General features: G+C 39.8%; 1 protein-coding gene across 3 annotated transcripts in view; it reads right to left on the bottom strand.

Annotated features, from left to right (window-relative positions):
• trim66 (tripartite motif containing 66) overlaps window positions 1–22,333 on the bottom strand; it is a 218,185-nt gene that overhangs the window by 157,904 nt on the left and 37,948 nt on the right. Inside the window, exon 1 of one of the 3 annotated variants that reach the window (XM_072592330.1) lies at window positions 4,757–4,772. The exons of the other annotated variants lie outside the window; for them this stretch is intronic. The gene's annotated coding sequence lies outside the window, so the exon portion shown is untranslated. Of the gene's footprint in view, window positions 1–4,756; window positions 4,773–22,333 lie in introns of those variants that run through there. 3 annotated transcript variants of the gene reach the window in all.

The raw sequence follows: 22,333 nt of genomic DNA, 5'->3' as shown, positions 1-22,333 counted from the left end.
TCTAAATGGAAGTTGAGTGACCATAACATGATAGCATTTTAAGTTTAGTACTGATGTAGTTCAATCAGAATCTCAAGTTCTCAGTCTAAACAAAGGGAACCATGAGCTCTGAAAAGCAAATTGACTATGTGAATGGGAAGTCACATTAAAAGGTTCGATAGTAGATCAGCAATGGCTAACATTTAGAATAACTAATATACAAGATACAGGTAAAAAAACGTTTCTGGCAGCCACATTACCAGAAGAATGTGGCTGCTTTGGAGAGGGTTCAGAATAGGTTAACCAGTATGCTGCCTGATTTGAAGGCTATTAGCTACGAGGAGAGATTGGCCAAACTTGGTTTGTTTTCATTTGAACTCTGAAAACTGGGGGAAGCAATCTGATACAGATACAATATAATAAGAGGACAGAATGGATAAATGGAGTATTTTTCTGGTAATGTGAATTACTAGGAGACATAGGTAAAGGGACAAAGTTTAAAGGAGATGTGAGAAGCAAGTTTTTTTTACTGAGCATCTGGAATGTGCTGCCTGAAATGGTAGAGGTTTAAGAGGCATCCTGACAAGATGCATGAATAGGCAATGAATAGAGGGCTCAAGGAACTGAACAGCTGAATCCTATTTCTATATTTTTCTAAAATTGAGTGAAGTATCTTAAAATATGCAATTACAACATTTAAAAGAGATTTAGATAAGTACATGAATCAAAGATTTGGAGGGATGGGCCAGGAGCAGGCAGGTGGGACTAGCTTAGTTTGGGATTATGTTCAGCTATGACTTCATAGGGCAAGAGAAAACACTTGTCCAAAAAGATAAAGCTTGTTTTTACTTCCACTCCTATAGACTTCCACAGCATGTCTTTTGGCAAATGGGAGACCGCCCTGTATGCTAAATGGTAAGGCTGTCGGTTGTATTTTTTTGCCCGTAACTTGATGTACTCAAAAATAGCATACACATTATTTTACAAATATGACTCTACAACACTGCTGAATCATCTCACGACTGACTGGAGTCAGGGTATGGCTCTCACCCTGGATAAAAAATTATATTGGATCAGCAGACAAGTGTTTGTAACAATGCATCTTCGATAACCTTGTCTACATTCTACAAGCTTACAGGTCTCTTGGATATGATAACCCAGGAGTTTTATTCTAAGTAGTAGATGCTATAAAAAGATTTCAATCCACAAATAAAAATTTTAGATCAAACTGTTAATGAAAAGAAATGAGACCATCTAGGATAAAAATATTTTAGCTTCAAATTCAGAACAAAAGTAAAATCCGAAATGCAATAAAATGCACTCTGTCAAGTCAAACAAATGTTTGATGTGAATCTCATACTTTAATTTTTCCTAATTCACCATCCAAACATTTTTGAATCCCTAATAGTGCAAATTACACTAATTTACATTTTCCTGCAACAATGAACAAAATGACTAATATATCTGCTGCTCAAATTACTCCTTATCAAAACAACAACAAATCTTAGTTCAATGTGGAATGCAGAAATAAGTAGCAGGAGAAGTATCAGGCTTCTTAATAACACAGGATTACTTAGAGAGGAAACAGCACACTACTGACATACCGATGCAACCATATAGTTGACGTATCAGATCAAAGCTCTGCAGCCCTGCCACAATGAGCAATAAATACAAGGTGGGCAATTAAATTAATGGGAAAAGCGAATTAAATGGATGTACCTTAAGCATCCCTATATTCAAAATAGCAAAGAAGCCCAGAATATAATTGCAAAAGGCAAGCCGAAATATTTTACTATCATCTTCAGCTAGAAGTGCTGAGTGGATCACCAATCTTGGCCTCCTCCTGAAGAATGCTAAATATCATAAAAACTGGTTTTGGCCAATTCAGTCCATTTCACCTGGCATCAAGAGATGCCTGTGTGCACTGGATAAAGCAAACTCTACAGGCCTAACAACAGTTCAGTTTATGTTCCAAAACTGGCCATGCCTCCAGCCAAGCTAGTCCAGTATAGGTACACCATTGACATCTACCCAGAATATGCCCAATGTATCAAAAACAGAATAAATCTGATTTAGTCAGCTGTTGCCTCAATGGTAATGTGTTGGGAGGTATCATCTATTGAATTAGCTTGGAAAGGGTTAACTTTGGAGACTGCATTAAGCTTCACTCAAACTGATAACATCATACAGCCTTAAATCAGTAAAGAGGAGTCAGCTCAAGTTGGGGGGAGGGGGTCAGATGAGTCATTTTTGGCTCAATAATATAATTGTTTTATCTAACTATTGTTATTATGCAATAAACTCCATCTTATGATTAAGCCAAGAGCCTCTGCATATCAAGACTCATAAGTGGTTCATGCTCTACCCTGCTTATCCCAACAGGTGTTTAGACAGAGTATAGAAAGGAGGATTATAGAGTCATAAAGTCATACAGCAAGGAAATAGACTATTGCTGACCAAATTTCCTAAACTAAACTTGTCCCATTTGCCTGCATTTGGCCTATGTCCCTCTAAACATTTCCTATTCATGACTATGAAGGATTCTTGTTGTATGGTGGTGCAGTCCTGTCACTGGGCCAGATGGTCCAAGTTTGAGTTCCATCTGTCTCACATATGTCATAACATACAGTGAACAGGTTGATTGAAAATACTTTAGAAATTTGTGATTCAGTGGTAGCATTCCTACCTCTGGGTCAGAAGACCTGGTTTCAAGTCTTAACCTGCCACAGAGGTGTGTCACAATATCTCGGAACAAGTGATTAAAAATAATACGTTTGGTTGAGTCAGTTAAAAGTAAACAGTCATCACAAGTTCAGATCTCTGTCAAGCCTTTCTCCATTCTTCCAAATATGGATTAGAGGATTATCAAAAGAAACCTTGTAATGCAGGAATAGTGGCCCTATCTCTGAGCCAAAAGGCATGGGTTCATGTGTCATAACATGTTTGCAAAAATAATTTGTTTTAAAAGAGTAAAGGGGGAATTGGTGCAGTACTCTATTCTAACCATTGGTTAGTGATGGTTTGTTCTGCAAGGACATACTGTATCACTGACAGTGATATCAAGCGATACATATTCAATAATAATCTGCTTAATGATGCTCAGTTTAGCTTCAATTTGGACCATGTAGATACAGACCTCATTCCAGTCTTGACCTATGCAGGAATGGTAGAACTGAATCCCTGAGGTGGGGTGAGAATCATTAGATTTGACCTCAAGACCACTTCTGGAGAACAAGGCTTCAGGGCTACTGCTGAAATGTTATCAGTCCCATAAGTCTTTGCTTTTTCCAATGAACTCAGACATCACTTTACATCATGTAAAGTGAATTGAACTGGCTGAAGCCCAGTTTTGTACATTTTCACACCTCAAGAGGAGGCCAAAATGGATATCCGCTCAACTGTTCTATCTGAAGATGTCTTAACCTGTCTTTTACAGTTATGAGAGCTGAAAAACGTTTTGCTGGAAAAGTGTAACAGGTCAGGCAGCATCCAAGGAGCAGGAGAATCGACGTTTCGGGCATAAGCCCTTCTTGGATGCTGCCTGACCTGCTGCGCTTTTCCAGCAACACATTTTTCAGCTCTGATCTCCAGCATCTGCAGTCCTCACTTTCTCCTTTTTACAGTTATCATCCAACTACAACATGAAAGTAACTCTTGTAAAACTGAAATCAATGGATATCGGGGGAAAACTCATTGGAGTGAAATTTTACAAGTGCCACTGCCATCCTATGAACAAACTAATAAAACGAATAAAAATAAACATAAACAAATCAAATGCTGAAGACTCTAAGCAACATTGCCTCACGCTTTTTGTCACAGTGAATCCAGAGGCCATGTTGTTTTGTCAGTTGGGAGAGGAGAGAGAGAGCAAAATGAGATAGGGTAAACTGAATCACTTTTGGTCACCTTGGATCAGTTATGAAAAAAAGTTGGCTTACTTGTCCAGACAGGCCTAACTCTGACCCAAATGGTTAAATCTCACAGGAACCTTGACAGCAGTTCAATTCATTTGATTAATCTGCTGTTGCCTTCATGTACAACTGAAACTAATACATACTTTTGAGACTAACCAAAAGCGGGCTTTTTAAAAAGACTAAATTTTGCTTATAGTTAATGAAAATAGGAAATGTGTGCAGTAGAGAATTACAGAATTCAAATAGATATAAATAGTAGTAACAATGCTCTTGCTGTGTCTCCCAGTTTAATTATGCCACTTCAATTCTAGATTTTCCAGTTAAGGTACATACTCAGAGTTACTTGAATGAATAATATGCCCTTGAAGATTGCCAAATCAAATTTATAACTGAAAATGTGTTGCTGGAAAAGCGCAGCAGGTCAGGCAGCATCCAAGGAACAGGAGAATCGACGTTTTGGGCATAAGACCTTCTTCAGGAATATTCCCGAAACGTCGATTCTCCTGTTCCTTGGATGCTGCCTGACCTGCTGCGCTTTTCCAGCAACACATTTTCAGCTCTGATCTCCAGCATCTGCAGTCCTCACTTTCTCCTCGAAAATCAAATTTATAAATCTCACATTATACCTATTAACAACTAATTGGCATGAACATAGATTGAGACCCACCACATTTCATTAAATATGTCCATCAAGGCACAAATTAAAACTACATAGATATGAACCTGGCATTTATACAATTCTCTGAAAAAAAAACAATATCTGCATATTATTAGTCATGTATTAAAAACAAAACAGATTGCTAAATTTGGAAAAAAAAAATCCACTTCAGATTTCTCATTTCCCCATTTGACTGGACACTCACGTTCTCATGTAACCGCTGATAGGTATGGAGAAATCTAATCTTCTGTATCATGACCTGGTGTATCATCACTGCTTATAGTGCAGCCTGTTCTATTTTCGGGTTACCTTTCAACTGGAAATAATTGATGGAAAAAGCTGTTTATTGCACCTGTACTGGAGGATCATGGGAAACAACTCCTTTGGGTTTATATCTAAAAATGGAATAAATGTGTCTGCTAAAAATTACTGCACTGTGGTGTCATGCCAGTAAATGGCACAGTTATTCATACATGAATACTATACAACAATAAAAACAGGGAATAAAAATGGAAAAAGTCAGAGTCATAATAAATGCAATTCTTTGTGGGACAATATCCAACATGTCTTTGCAAATCAGTTAAAGCAAAATATTGCAGCCTGGGTGTGGAGGGACACTTAATACATCATAAGAGTTACAAAGCCTAGCATCCAATTTGGCAAATATCACCAGAAGCAAGAGATTTCCTGACAAATGTATTGCTGCAGTTCTCCTGTAGACAGAAAGCCAAAGAACCTCCTTTGATAGAGTCCCTTGGAAACGATGGACAATTCAGCTAGGGACCAATAACTTTTATTTTTCAAATAGGCAAAGTGAGAGTTCCAGGGGATTAGTAAGAGAATTAAGCCGCAGGATGTTACAATGTTGAACAAACAATAAACTTTACTGTGCAATGTTAGAAAAATAATAATGTACAATCTACATGTACAACATTTCAAACACCCAGAATTCACAAGGTTCATATGACAATACAGTGTGATTCAACAGTTCACAGCACACACCAAACAGCAAATGACAACAGACCAATTCCATGGATTTTTCAGCAATTCAGAACTGACATGAAAATCACAATTAAATCTCAGTATGACTTCACAAGGAATTACAATTCTTCATTCCACTGGTCTGACCTTGATACTCCCTCTTAAGAGCCATTTTATCCTATTCTGCATAACCATTATTTCCGTGTTGGTTCACCACTTTCCTGAGCCTATGCTCCCCTAGACTCTGGAAACTATACTCGCTCACAGACACAAACACCAGCTTTTCACAAATAGCAACATTCAGCAAATATTATTAGTAGATTTTTCTGAACTATAATTTTCAGTTGTATCCAACAAACACTGGTATGAGCTTTTTTAACCAACACTTTCAGCTGAACTGAACTATTATTAGCTCATATTTTCTCCTGAGTTCCTTAGATGCCAGGACATCCCTTAATCCTCACTAAACAGAGCTATTCTCCAATTAAGTGACATTCTCATTGCATGACCCTTTTGAACTCCTCTACAGTTATCCTTTTTTGTTTTGCGGTTTGATAAACTCAAACTCATGAACATGGAAAAGACAGACTGGCAAAGGAGAAGGCAAGGTCAACAAACATCTTCAGGCTTTGGCTTCCTTATAACACTGTTTATTACATATTGAAACTAAACGCTAAAATATAATGGTATTCAGAGATATAATAGGTTCTAATATTTTGTTACATTATAGAAGGATGAATCTATTAACTCTATAGCCTAACACTAGTTGGTCTACTCCACATGCCTCATTACTCTCTTTTATTCAACTCTGTCTGCATGATACGATTTGCAATGTTGCTCCAGAGTCCTAAAACCCTTATGCAAGATCTCCCAAGTGACTCAGAAACTTTGTAACTGGCCCCTTCTCTATTGTTGGGCAGAATTGAATATGGTCGACCAGAATTTCCTGAAGAATGGATCGTTTCATAAATGTTACCAGTCATACATTATGTGTTTGGGAAAAAAAAAAGATGGAGTTAGAAGATTTCATCACAACACTGGAGATACACTGGAAATGTATCACAGCCAAAACACAGCCAGAAACCCTAACCACCTTACCATACATCAAAGAAGTTTCAGAAATGACAGCCAGACTACTAAGACCCCTCGGAATCCTAGTAGCACACAAACCCACCAGCACTCTCAAAGAAAAATTAACAAACTTAAAAGACCCAGTACAACCCATGGACAAAACCAACGTCATCTACAAAATTCCACGCAAGGACTGCCACAAACATTATGTAGGACAAACAGGAAGAAAGTTAGCCACCAGGATACACGAGCACCAGCTAGCCACAAAAAGGCACGACCCTCTCTCCCTCATAGCCCTACACACAGATGAAAAAAACCCACCACTTTGACTGGGACAACACATCTATCCTGGGACAGGCTAAGCAAAGACATGCCAGAGAATTCCTAGAGGCCTGGCACTCCAACCACAACACCATAAACAAACGCATAGATCTAGATGCCATCTATCAACCCCTCAGAAAATGAACAGGAAATGACATCACCACAAACCCCAGGAACCCCATCCAGGAGAAAGATATAAATAGAAAGCAGGAGACAACAGCTTCGCTTCACTTGGAGGTCGCCACTGAAGATGTTACCTAGCCAGGTAATGAAACGTCTGGATATCAAACCTTCAGCTCAGTGAGCAAACCTACACACCCTGGAGATATTTCTGTTAAGCGAATGCATTTGTATCAATGGCTGTTATGTACACAATGCAGTTATAAAGTAGGCTGCACAAGTCTAAATTAGCTCTGTGGAATCACTGAGGCATCTAAAAATGAACATAAACACAAGCCTATTAGCAATATATTAGCATAGGGAGCACATCAAAAGAAAAAAGTAAGAGTCAGCAGCATATTAACGTGATACTACAAACTAATAAACCAACTGTTTGGGTGTATGTGCAGGGGATCAACTTGCTTGCAGTTTCTGCAAATACTGATAGTTTTACTTGACATGTTCCAAAATGTGCTAATTTACTTGATAGTGCAAGGTGCTGATTTAAGCTGGCAAGAAAGACACCAGCTGTATGCACCTGAGAGCTGATTCTGGTGAATACAAAATAGGCAGAATGTAAAACTGACTTTGGGGATGGGAAAATGACTATGCTTGATAACATAAACTGAGCAATGGCAGTGAAACTGGTATCGGTGGGTTTGAGCTCAGAGAAAGATTTTCATGTTCTCATCTGTTGACAAAATTCTAAGTTAAAAGCTAAAAGAAGCTTTTATTTAAAGAAAACGAATATTGTAGCTTTGATTAGTTAAAATTGAGGCTTGGTTTTATTGATAGGAATGTAGGATATATACATAACTGAAAAAAGTCATTAAGACTTTCTCAAATGTCCAAACAAATTGACATATTTGACTTCATTTCTTATTTCTTTCTTTCAGGAAAGTATCCCTAGGTGCATCACTGAGGCAAAACAAATTAATAATACTATCCCAAAGATTAGCTATTAAACTGATCAACGGGGGAATTTTAAGGAGATTCTCAAAAAGGATGGTTGTAAAGTGATGGAGATGTATGAAGGACATCCAGCAACACAGAGTAAAGTTGCTCGAAAGCACTAATAATTTGGTTGAGTGTGGCAAATTGGAAAGGGAAACCAACGAGAGTCACAAAAACAAACGCCAAATGGACAGCAACGATCTTCCTGGAGAAATAATGGCCTGAATTCTACAAAGGCAGGAAGTCCAATGTGTTTGAGATGAAGGTAGGTACGTATCTTCACTTCAGCCTGCAACAGGACCAAGGGCAGCATTTTATCTTCAGCAGTCAGTTGGTGACCATTATTGTGATGTATCAAGGAATGAAGTTGCATCAATAGCCATCTGTTCTCAAATGCAGATTAAAAAGGATCTGGGCAAACCAAGCCCAAAAAGGTAGGTTACAGGAAGGTGGTGGGGGAGGTCACTGAATAGTGCACCTCTCCAAGTGCCAAAGAGTGCCCAAAAATTAAGTCTATTCCTAAAACAGAGATGAACATTCAGGTTTTCTAATAATTTCTTCCCCCGACAGGAACTGTTCATAAAACTGTTTCCTTTTCTGACAGAAGAGCTGATAACACAACAATCACAATACCAAGTTTGGTCAATGTCATCTCTCAGACCAATATCTCCAGCACTGAGGCACTTGTTACTGTTAATCTACTCTCCGTGGATTGTCACCTTGTCATGGTGGAGAAGCTTGTGTGGTCCGATGAGCGATGCCATCTGGAGCTATGCTCCTGGTAGGGTCACCCATGGCAGTAAGGTCAAGGATGAGGTCCCTGACAAAGAACAATCCAATCAAGACCTTAGTGGTGGAACAGGCGGACAAAGTTACTTTGAACTTCATGGCTGTGAAGGCGGATGAAGGCTGCAACAAATCCATCAGCTCCAATCGGCGTGGTTTTTATGCCATTCGAATCAGTTGGTTGATTTGTGAAGTATGGTGTGCTTCTTGGAGTGCAACATCAAGTACATGTTAAACAAATACATGCACAGGCATCTTCACTCTGTGGGCTACAATTCAAGTCTTTCGGCAAACAGGGAAGGGCAACAGGAGCAGGCTGGAAGGTCCTAACTAAGAACCAGCATGAAAGCAATGACTCAGTTGCTCACTTTGGACAGAGGCAAGAAAGTTGTTCGGCAGCAGTATTCACACCTGAGCAACCCTATTTAGGATCCACTCTGCTCATCCTGAACTGTGGAGGGGCTAGAAAAGGTGCCTAAAAATGTTCTGCTTCACCCCATCCGGTCTAGAAAGCCACATCCAGAGGAATCACCATTATGTGGTTGAAAAACATCGAGAAGTGAAACTATGAAATATGGAACTTGGAATATATGAACTCTGATGGATAACCCAAATGCAGACTGGCCAAAGAGGTGAACTGCCTTTGTTGCCCAGGAACTCCAAAAATTCAACTTTGACATCATTGTTCGGAGTGAGACACGCAGAGCTGGAGAAGGGCAGCTAAAGGAAGAGCAACATCAACACACCTTTTTCTAGGAAGGACTTGATCCTGAACAACTGAGGATCCATGGAGTAGGTTTAGCCATCTGAAATAGTCTACGTCAGAAGCTGACAGAGCAACCACTAGGAATCAATGAACGTTTCATGACTCTGCAAATCCAGCTTGTCAAGAATCAATATGCCACTATCATCAGCACCTACACTTCAACTCTGGATGCTAAGGATGAAGTAAAGGAGAACTTCTATGCCCAACCTGATGATGTCCTTTCCTCTGTTCCCAACAAAACAAGATCATTCTCTTAGGTGACTTCAAAGCCAGAGTCAGGAAAGATCATAGGTTCTGGACTAGAATAATAGGCAAGGAAGGAATCATGGAATCATAGAATCATAGAATCCCTCAGTTTGGAAACAGGCCCTTCAGCCCAACAAGTCCACACCAACCCTCCAAAGAGTAATCCACCCAAACCCATTACTATACATTTACCCCTGACTAATGCACCTAAGTTACACATCCTTGAACACTATGGGCAATTTAGCATGGCCAATGCATCTAATGGCACACCTGCGATTATGGGAGGCAACCGGAGCACCCGGAGGAAACCCACGCAGACATGGGGAGAATGTGCAAACTCTACACAGACAGTCACCCAAGGCTGAAATTGAACCCAGCTCCCAGGTGCTGTGAGGCAGCAGTGCTAACCACTGAGCCACCGTGCCACTCTTGGCAGAGTTGGCAAGGTCAACGCGAATGGAACTCTCCGCTTCACAAAATGTGCCGAACACAATCCGATGATTACAAACACACTATTTTGCCAGAAAATCAGGCATATAGTCTCCTGGCAGCATCCACACTCCAAACACTGGCACCTCATAGGCAACATCATTGTATGATCTTGAGACCAACAAGATGTACTGATAACAAGAGCTGTTGCTGGTGCCAACAAGTGCTGGGCAGACTACTGACTCATCTTGTCCACCATGAGAATGAAGATTCGGCCCAAAAGGAAACACTAGTCATTTGGTATGCTTTCATTTATTGGTCAGAGTATTGAGTACAGGAGTTGGGAGGTTGTGTTGCAGCTGTACAGGACATTGGTTAGGCCACAGTTGGAATATTGCATACAATTCTGGTCTCCTTCCTAACAGAAAGACGCTGTGAAACTTAAGACCATAAGACATAGGAGTGGAAGTAAGGCCATTCGGCCCATCGAGTCCACTCCGCCATTCAATCATGGCTGATGAGCATTAAAACTCCACTTAGCCGCATTCTCCCCATAGCCCTTAATTCCTTGTTGTGACATCAATCCTTGATCCTATTGGAAAGATGTTGTGAAACATGAAAGGCTTCAGAAAAGATTTACAAGGATGTTGCCAGGGTTAGAGGATTTGAGCTATAGGGAGAGGCTGAACAGACTGGGGCTGTTTTCCCTGGAGCGTCGGAGGCTGAGGGGTGACCTTACAGAGGTTTACAAAATTATGAGGGGCATTGAAAGGGCATATAGGCGAAGTCTTTTCCATGGGGTCGGGGAGTTCAGAACTAGAAGGCATAGGTTTAGGGTGAGAGGGGAAAGATATAAAAGGGTCCTAAGGGTCAACGTTTTCACACAGAAGGTGGTATGTGTATGGAATGAGCTGCCAGAGGAAGTGGTGGAGGCTGGTACAATTGCAACATTTAAAAGGCATTTGGATGGGTATATAAATAGGAAGGGTTTGGGGGGACATAGGCCGGGTGCTGGCAGGTGGGACTAGGTTGGGTTGGGATATCTGGTCAGCATGGACTGTTTGGACCGAAGAGTCTGTTTCCATGCTGTACATCTCTATGACTCTATGATAAAAATCCGAACACTATCAAGAAATTCAATGTTGACATCCTTCAAGAATATCAACCATGTACAGAAGTTTCAACAAAATCTTCAAGAACAACTGCCTCAACAAATCCCACCATTCATAGAAGAGTACTGGGATCAATTGAAGAACACTATCATCACCTCCTACAAAGATACAATTGGGTTCAACGCAAACAATATCAGAATTGGTTCGATGATAATGACAAACTATTCCAACAACTTATTGACAAAAAGAGAAAAGCTTTCATCAACTTACAAAATGACCAACAATCAGCTACCAAAAGAAAACGCTATCAGGAATGCAAGGTTGCAGTCTAGAAGAGCACCCAATACCTGAAAAACCAAATGGTGGAGGAAGAAAGTTCAGGAAAGCCAACAACTGGTGGATACCAATGACACCAGAGGCTTCTTGAAGGCAACTAAAGCTATTTTTGTCCCATCCACTCACAAGCAAAGATGGTTCAACTGTCCTGAAGTGGAATGCTGATATCAATTCTAGATGGAAGGAGAACTTCAAAGATCTTTGACAGGAATGTGATCAACAACATTCCAAAAGAGCCCATTGATGGCTCCCTAAGCAAAATACCAACACTTGAAGTCAAGAAAGCCATCAAAACCTTGAAAATCAATAAGGCCGCTGAACTCAATGGAATACCAGCCAAGGTCCACAAAATTGCTTCCTTACCAATTGCATCAACTTCCCATCAAGATCTGGATAAATGAAGACGTACCAGCAGACTTCAGAGACTCAGCAATTGTTACCATCTACAAAAGGAAAGGCGGTGCATCTGAGTGTGGAAACTATCTCAAAATAGTTAGCAACAGCAGGAAAGATCCTCATTTGCGTCATGAACAACTGGCTCAAGCCTTTAGCTAAGGAGATCTTTCCGGCAACACAAACCGGTTTTAGATCATCACGTGGGATAATCAACATGATCTTCACTTTGCAACAACTACAAGAAAAATGTCATGACCAACTTCAACCCTCATTTATGGCATTAATCAACCTCATCAAAGCCTTTGACTCAGTGGAACTCCTTAGGGATGTCCTATCCACCTATGGATGCCCTGAAAAGTACATTCGAATTCTGAGATTCCTCCATGATGGCATGCTTGCCACAGGCATGGTTAGCAACAATGACTTGAAAATGCTCAGTTATTCAGGAGTAAAACAGGGATGCATGATTGCTCCAACTACGTTCACTATATTTACTGCGATATTCATCTACATCATCAAGGAAGACCTACCTCCAAAAATCAAAATTGTCTGCAGAACAGACAGCAGACTTTTCAGTCTTGCCCATCTTAAGTCCAAAAACAAGACATCTAGGAGTTCCCTCATCGTGTTCCAATACGCAGATGACAACAGTGTCGTAGCTCTCATAAAACCACCTATAACAGATTCAGACTGCCTTCAACCGTGCATACACGAAACCCGGACTTACCATCAATTCCAGTAAGACTCAGATCCTCTATCAACCGTCACCAACTGAGTCAAGTTGGATAAAACCATCAATTCGACTTGGCGAAACAACCCTGGAAAATGTAGACCACTTTCCGTATCTTGGAAGTCACCTCCCCTCCAATGTCGACCTTAATAACAAGATCCAACGTCATCTTAAAAGCACTGGAACAGCTTTTGGATGTATCCAAACAGAGTCTTTCATAATTGTGACATCTGGACAGATGCCAAAACATTTGTGAACAAAGCAGTGGTGATCCCAATGCTCCTGTGTGCATCAGAAATTTGGACAACATACTGACGACATCTGAAGGCACTTGAAAAGTTCCATTAATGTTGCCTTCGAAACATCTTGACTATCAGCTGGGAAGATAGAAGAACCAAAGTCAGCATGCTGAATGAAGTAAAAACAACAAGCATTGAAGCCGATGTTATCAAGAACCAACTAAGATGGAGTAGTCATGTTGTTTGGATGAAAGAGGAATGTCTGCCGAAACAAAGCTTCTACTCCTAGCTTAAAGAAGGCAAACGTAAAAGAGGCAGACAACAAAAGAGATTTAAAGACATTTTAAAAGCCAACATGAAGAAATGTATCATCAACATCAACATCAACATCAACATCAACATTAACATTAGGAAACCAATGCCAAGGACAGGAAACTCTGACAAACCATCATTCGAGAAAGAACAGCAACTTTCAAAACCAACAGATGTGCAGAACTAGAAGAAAAGAGAAGAAAAACAGAAAGAGAGGCAGCAACAACCAAAGCCTAATCCACCATCTGGAACGACTTGCCCTGAATATGGAAGAACTTTCAAAGCCAAATTTGAGTCATAAGCTACCAGAGAGCCCATAAATAGATCAACGGAATGAAGACCATCATCCTCAACCTCGAGGGATAGCCACAACGATGATGACTGTTAATGTGCTGTGGTGTGCATGCCACATCATCTGCATGCTTGTCAAGATTTCCCAAAGAAGCTCTCTACTCTGAGCTCCATTATGGCAAGCTACCAGGAAACCAGAGAAAGCACTTCAAGGATGTTCCCAAACTCTCCATGAAAAAATGACTTGAGACCAAAACTGGGCAAAAAGTATTCATGAAGATACCAGCCAACTCAGGCCCAGGTGAAGGCCAAGTGTAAATAGCAAGAATGGGCAGAAACCCAAGCAGCTCACCTTCCTGCCTGTTCAATCACATCTGCCTCATCTGCAACAAGGTATGCAGATCGATCAATAGATTGTTTAGTCACCTCAGGACCCCAAACTCAAATGGAACAAAGCCATCTTCAGTTTTGAGGGATGGCCAAAGAAGAATACCATACCAGCAATCACCCAAACTTTAAAAAAAGTCATAAGTGAAGGACCAGTACTCAAGCCTGGTATGAAAGGTTAGTAGTTTTAGAGTATGCGAAGACTGTATCTAATCAACAGAGAGGTTTACTTTCATCTATCCAGGGAGTATGGAGATTTGGAGATTTCATAATTGCACTAAGCAGCATTACAATAACTGGAGCTTGATTTGACCTGCTTTAGAAGTATCTTCTTTTTTAATTAGTAATGCAGAGGAAATAAAAACACCAACAAGTAATCTGGCAGTCTATTTGGTCCAACAGTGATATCTGGAATGTTTTACAGCTCCCTTAGCCTCTCTGAAATTACAGAACGGAATAAGGGATTGTGAAATAGCAATGTCAAATATGAAATTATTTCTTGTACCTTTCACTTTTAGGTCCATTTTAATAGCAAGACGTGTGAGCTATTTATGTAGTTAAGGGGACATTATATTGTTAAATATTCATAACCAGCAGCCCTAGCTGAAAAATATGACAGAGTGAAGCCAAAGTGTTCATTCAATTATAAGCTTTCAATGCACATACTGCATGTTGGTAGGATATTGAAAGCATAAGACATAGTTTGGCTGATGGTGAGTTGGGCACTGCCAGTCACATCTTTCATGCATGCCAGGTCTCTGTGCACCACTGCATTGCCCTCAAAGCAGCTGCAGGGAAGAAGAGACTGTCACATATCTCCTTCTGCAATGTGTCTTTGCAAAGAGACAGATGTAGTAGGTTTTGTCAAGGTTCATCCTGAGCAGCTCTGTGATGCAGACTTTGTACTCTTCAGGCTATTCCCTGGAACATGGGAACTAGATAGAAACTAACACTTGGTGTGAAAAACAATTCAAAAGTTAAAAATCACACAGCACCAGTTTATAGTCCAACATGGTCATTCTAAAAAATGAGAGACTTAACAAACAATCCAGGTCTATTTCAACATACAATTTCAGTTACATCACACTGTAAACGTTTGCTATAAATCTGTGTCTTACTCCACAATCTTATACTCCACAACCGCCTCTTGAAGGAGCAGCTCTCCAAAAGCTAGTGCTTCCAAATAACCTATTGGTCTATATCCTGGTGATGTGTGATTTTTAAACTTTGTACACCCCAGTCCAACACCGGCATCTCCAAATCAGAATTCAAAAAGGAGGAGTTTGAAGTTGTTGAATTAAATGCTGACTCCAGAGAGTTGTAAAACTGAAGTGTGATCCTTCCCAAAACACAATTTTACAAATGGAAGTAGTTTGATGCGTACATCATCAAAGTCTCTAAAACAACACATTTCCCTGTACAATGTGACAGTTTACTTTTGTACAAAGGTTATATTTACAAACAGATCATATGGGCCAGTGTTTGTGGGAAGAATGAAAAAAAATTCATGGTACTTGGTATCAAAAGCAAAATAATTTTGCAAAACACAAAGTTTTTAGACAATGAGTCTTGATCCATTGTTACCCTCAGCTTCAAGAAATTGCTGCTTTGCACCGTTAATATGAATTGAATCCAACATAGAAAGTTAATATTGTGCTTTCAGACCGAAAATTTTCTGTTAGGATTAATGGTCCTGCTATGCTCTCAAACTTAATGACTCAAAAAAGAATGACTACAATTGTAGAGCCACACTCCTTTAGTTGGAAAAATTGTTCAGAAAGCGGTTTTAAATATTAATATATTTCTTATAATATTTCTGTTTTCTCATTTCTTTCTTTCCATCTCTTTCTAATTTGTTTAATTCATTTTATTTATTTCCCAGTCATATACTATTTTAAACTTTATCTAGAAATTTAATTTGTTAAAGTAACACACAATTGGTATTAGATTAATTATATTATATTAGAGAAGGGAGGCAGTGGCCTAGTGGTATTATTGTTGGACTATTCATGTTCTGGCGACTGTCTGTCATGGCAGCTGGTAGAATGAGAATTCAATAAAAACCTGGAACAGTCTAATAGAGTCAGCACAGAAACAGCCTCTTCAGTCCAGCCAATCCAGGCTGACCATAATCCCAAATTAAACTAGATCCATTTGCCACCGCTTGTCCCGTATCCATCCAAACATTTCTTATTCATGTACTTAAGAGAGTCAGAGAGATGTACAGACCCTTCGGTCCAACTTGTCCAGGCCGTTCAGATATCCAACCCAATCTAGTCCCATCTGCCAGAACTTAGCCTATATCCCTCCAAACCCTTTGTATTCATATATCCATCCAGATGCCTTTTAAATGTTGCAATTGTACTAGCCCCCACCACTTCCTCTGGCAGCTAATTCCATACATGTACCAACCTCTGCGTGAAAACGTTGTCCATTAGGTTTCTTTTGTATCTTTCCCCTCTCACTCTAAACCATGCCCTCTAGTTCTGGACTTCCCCACCCCATGGAAAAGACTTTGTATTTATCCTAGCCATGCCCCTCACAATTTTGTAAACCTCGATAAAGTCACCCCTCAGCCTCCGATGCTCCAGGAAAAACAGCCCCAGCCTGCAACAGCCTTGTAAATCTTTTCTAAACCCTTTCATGTTTCACAACATCTTTCCGATAGGAAGGAGACTAGAATTGCATGCAATATTCCAACAGTGGTCTAACCAATATCTTGTAAGCCTAACTAAATGTCTTTTAAATGGTGACCATGAATCCACTGTTGATTGTTGGAAAACCCTATCTGGTTTGCTAATGTCCTTTAGGGAAGGAAACTGCCTTCTTACCTGGTCTGGCCTACATGTAACCCCAGATCCACAGCAATGTGGTTGACTCTCAACTGCCCTCTGGGCAATTAGGGATGGGCCAGAAATGCTGGCCTAGCCAACGATGCCCACACCCTGTGAATGAATAAAATAATTAAAATTCCAGATGACAAATGGTCTATTATCAACATGTATTTCCAGCAGTTTGCTGTGCGAAAATAATTGGAGCTGAAGAGTGAAACAAAATTACTCAAGTCAGTACATATCCACAGGATGCCCTATTCCAGCAGATTCTGGGCTATTCTGTTAAATAATGATCTGTTAAATAACGAAGGTTCCAAGTAATTAATGTAACTAATATTTATGGTATTAAAATGAAGAAGTTTTAAGTTTTAAGTGCTAAAATTTTAACAACTTGGATTTATTGAGTTCAATACAATGGTACTTCAACATAAACATAAGCTTTGTGTCTGTATCTGAACTTGCAGTTTGTCCCATTTCCATCAGACCTGCACTTTATGACTACAATTCCAGGTTGAACAACCAGCTTGATCTTAAATTCAACATTTTTGTTTTAAATCCCTCCATAGAATCACCCTTCCTTACTTCTCTAATCTCCCACAACCCTACAACTGCCCAACTCTGTCCTGAGCTTCCATTTCAGACCAAATGCTGACCAATTTCCTCATTTATTTGATAAAAATCCTGTGAACACATTAATAAAAACCTTCCATGTCATTACAAAGAGCAAGGTAGGATGTACAATGACCCAAGTGTCATAATATGTAAGTACAGGGTGAAGCCATGGCTCTACTACCACATAAAACTGTTGCTCAAGGCAAAAGGCTCTGGCCATTAAGAATTTATGGTTTGGTTCAGGGACTTTGCAAATTCGAATGTCTTTGTCAGTTTCAGTTTGCAGCACTGAAGCCATAGCAGGATAAGAAATGGTTATAACAATAAATTATATTTGATACAGAATTTTAACACATACTGTGTGCCAGTTACACAACTCTAGTAACACTTAAAGATTTGCATTTCTGAGCTCATGAGGATGATGGTACAGTGGTGTTTGTCCTAATCACATTTTGCAACTTCAGATATGAGAATTACAGTGACATAACAAATATTACAAAATATTACTGCTGAACTAAATTTAGATTTGATGAAGTCAAACCCATAGATTGACAGGAATAGACAAGGCATCTATTCTAGCAGGAGGTAGTTTAATTCGCAGTGCTTTTCCGCTCATTATTCCAGTGACAACTCTATTCAATTGACTTTAAGTAAACAGTCATTGCTGGGGGTACTAAAGCAGCAAAGAGCTAAAAAAAAAGACAAATGAAGCAGAGAATGTGTTTGGAAATTTGATTTTAAGATATAGTCAAGACAGAATCAATAGACAGATTTGGAGGAAGGAAGCACATGTTATTGTAGTCAACTTTATGGACAACTCAAAAACAGGAGGAAAAGCTGGTTGTGAGAGGGACACAAACAGTTTACAGAGCAAGAGGTGAACGTTTCAGGTGAACTTCGATTTTCCTACTCCTCGGATGCTGCCTGACCTGCTGTGCTTTTCCAACACTAATCAAATCTTAACAGAATAAATGCTGAGAGCACATATCCCCTCATGAGGATCAGAGAGCATAGTCTCAAAATAAATGCAGTACCAATTGAAGACTTAGATGAGGAGGAATATCTTCTCTCATAGGACTGAAAGCCTTTGGAACTCCTTGTCACAAAGAGCTGTGGGGGCAGAGTCTTTGTGCATACTTAAGGCTGAGATAGGTAGACTCTTGATCAGAATGGGAATTAAGGGCTATAGGAAAAAGGCATGAAAGTGGACACAAGAAATTTAGTTCAACTATGATTTTATTTAATAGTGCAAAGAGCCAAATGGCCTACTTTTGTTCCTGTTTCTTATAATCTTACGTCAAGGGAAAACAGGGATGGGTGGAAAAATGGCATTAAAGTAGAAGACCAGCAATAATCTGTGTCAACGGCAGAGTAGCTTGAGGAGCAAAACGGCCTACTCCTGCCTCTAATGTTCTAATGTTCAAGCAAGATAAACCACTTAAATGAGATAGAGATAACAACTTACTTTCCGTTGTTATGCAAAAGCTAGTATACATGAAAATTGGTGAATGGATTTATAGTAGAAAACAGTTCAACAATAAGAAAATTTGTGATTTCTATTAACAAATTCATCTAGGTTCAGAAGATTAAAGAGAAAGAAATTGCACGGTCGGCTTAGAAGAAGTCAGCATGGATTTAGTAAGGGGAGGTCTTGCCTGAAAAACCTGTTAGAATTCTTTGAAGAGGTAACATGTAGGTTAGACCAGGTAAACCCAGTGGATGTCATCTACCTAGACTTCCAAAAGCCTTTGATAAGGTGCCTTATGGGAGGCTGCTGAGTAAGGTGAGGGCCTATGGTGTTTGAGGTGAGCTACTGGCATGGATTGAGGATTCGCTGTCTGACAGAAGGCAGAGAGTTGTGATAAAAAGGTTCATTTTCAGAATGGCATTTTCAGAGAAGCAGTGTCCCGCAGGGTTCAGTGTTGGGGCCACAGCTGTTCACTTTATATATTAATGATCTAGACGAAGGTACTGGGGGCATTCTGGCGAAGTTCGCCGATGATGCAAAATTAGGTGGTCAGGCAGGTAGTTCTGCAGAGGTGGGGAGGCTAACACATTTTCAGCTCTGATCTCCAGCATCTGCAGTCCTCACTTTCTCCTACAGAAAGATTTAGACAGTTTTGGAGAATGGTCCAAGAAATGACTGATGAAATTCAATGCGAGCAAATGTGAGGTCTTGCACTTTGGAAAAAAGAATACAGGCACGGACTATTTTCTAAACAGTGAGAAAATTCATAAAGTCAAAGTACACAAGGATCTGGATTCTCTAGTCCAGGATTCTCTAAAGGTTGACTTGCAGATTGAGTCCGTAGTTAAGAAAGCAAATGTAATGTTGTCATTTATCTCAAGAGGGTTGGAATGTATAAGCAGCAATGTGCTATTGAGACTTTATAAAGCTCTGTTTAGGCCCCATTTAGAATACTGTGTCCAGTTTTGGGCCCCACATCTCAGGAAGGACTTATTGGCACTGGAGCGTGTCCAGCGGAGATTCACACTATGATCCCTGAAATGGTAGGCCTAACATACGATGAACAGCTGAGGATCCTGGGATTGTCTCCATCAGAGTTTAGAAGGTTGAGGGGAGACCTAATAGAAAATTACAATATAATGCATGACTTAGAAAGGGTTGATGCTGGGAATTTGTTTCCATTAGGCAGGGAGACTAGGACCAGTGGGCACAGCCTTAGAATTAGAGGGGATCAACTTAAAACGGAAATGAGGAGACATTTCTTCAACCAGAGTGGTGGGCCTGTGGAATGCATTGCCATGGAGCGCAGTGGAGGCTGGGACGTTAAATGTCTTCAAGGCAGAGATTTATAAATTCTTAATCTCACAAGGAATTAAGGGATACGGGGAGAGTGCGGATGGGTGGCGTTGAATGCCTATCAGCCATGATCGAATGGTGAAGTGAAGCTGAATGGAATTACTTCCACTCCTATGTCTTATGGTCTTATGGACCAATTGACACAAGGATGCTGTAGTTGCATCTCATGCTTACGCCTTTGTTCAATTACAAAATGCAACGTGAGGTAACTCTGGTAAAACAAAGATGCTCAAGCTGCTAAAAGATACAACAAATGAGTTATCTGAAAGTTTGCCAAGTTTACACCTAAGGTATTGACAGTAGGTTAATTTCATAACAACTGGTTTCAAATGTATGCAAGCTGTGTGTTCTAACCTTAAAATATTCATAAATTAATGCCACTGTAGTAAAATGAAACTGAAGTGGCCAACTCAGAAAGTAAGAAATTACTAGATACTAACCGTACCAGAACGGATTTTTAAATTTGAAAGGAGCTTCACCTTTTACAAGCCAATAAACTGATACTGAAAATAATTTTAAAAATGCTCACAGAAGTATCCTATATGAGAACAGTAGACCAGATGATTCATTGAGGATACAATAGGATATTTACATTATACCACACAAAAATAGAAATTACTGGAGAAACTCACCAGGTCTGGAAGCATCTGTAAAGAAAAAACAGCATTGATGTTCAAGTCCAATGACGAGTCCACCTCTGAAGAAGTGTCACTGGACTGGAAGTGTTAATGCTGTTGTCTGTCTACAGATGCTGCCAGAGCTGGGGAGTTTCTCTAGCAATCTCTGTTTTTCCATGTTTCAGATTACGAGCATTTGCAATTATCTGTATTCTTTAAATTATAATGTGATCAGATAGAGTCAACGAGGTTTTACAAAAGAGAAATAGAGTTTGATGAACCTACTGGAATTTTCTTTTGAGGAAGAAACAAGCAAAAGGGGAACTGGTGGATGTGGTGGACTTGCATTTCCGAATGGATTTTGATGAAGGTGCTACAAAAGTTAATACACAAACCATGTTCGATGGTGCAAAGAATAACATTAGCATGGAAAAAGGATTTGTTAGCTAACAGGAAGCAGACAGTGGGGTAAGTGGGTATTTATTGGGTTGGGAAGCAGTAACGAGTGGAATGCCAGAAGGATAAGTGTTGAGACCATCTCTGTCAATCACTTAAATATGGAGACTGAATGAAAAATAGATAAAGTTGACCAAATTAGATAAAGAAGTAAGTTGTCAAAAGGAGGTAGGAGTCTGCAAGAAAATAGACAGTTAAGTGAATGTGCAAATATTTGGCAGATTGAATATACAGGTAGTTCTGATATAATGCGCATTTTGGCAGCACAACTTGGCTATGGCATCCCTGAAAAATTAGGTAACGGTATTTTGAAGAATGCTTACATCCATTGGCAATAGTAGTATTCTAGCAGGGATCCATTCACATGCTTCATTCAGCACGTGCACCAATGTGCATGCCAGAATCTTCATGCTGTTTTGTACATGGGCCAGTGTTCTTGCCACTCTGCACATGCACCAAATATTAGCTGCCGATAGAGCAGTTTTCTGAGAGAGGTATTGTACAGAGAGCACCTTTACTTTTGTCTCATTAATAAATATGGTTTAAACCTTCATTCATGCTGGCCTATACTTTGCATTACACTTCTGGATGATTTTTGAGCGATCGTGAGTGATACTTTTTTTGCTGGGCTGCCCCTCACCCCACTTTTCCCATAGGCTCCATTATTTCTATTAAGCAATTTTTTTATTAAGCAAGTTTCACTGGAACACAACTATGGCATTATAGGAGAACTACCTATAATGTGAAAAAAATGTGAACTTGTGCACTTTGGCAGGAAGAATTGGAAAGCAATATACTACCGAAAAAGAGATAAATTGCTGACCTTGGCAGTTGAGAGGGATCTGGGTGTTCTGGTACATGAATCACAAATAGATTGTTTGTAGATATATCAAGTGATTAGGAAAGCAAATAGAATGTTGGCA

This window comes from Chiloscyllium punctatum, chromosome 22, assembly GCF_047496795.1.
Source record: "Chiloscyllium punctatum isolate Juve2018m chromosome 22, sChiPun1.3, whole genome shotgun sequence".
In the NCBI taxonomy this organism is placed as follows: Eukaryota; Metazoa; Chordata; class Chondrichthyes; order Orectolobiformes; family Hemiscylliidae; genus Chiloscyllium; species Chiloscyllium punctatum.
This window is presented reverse-complemented; position numbering and strand designations above follow the sequence as displayed.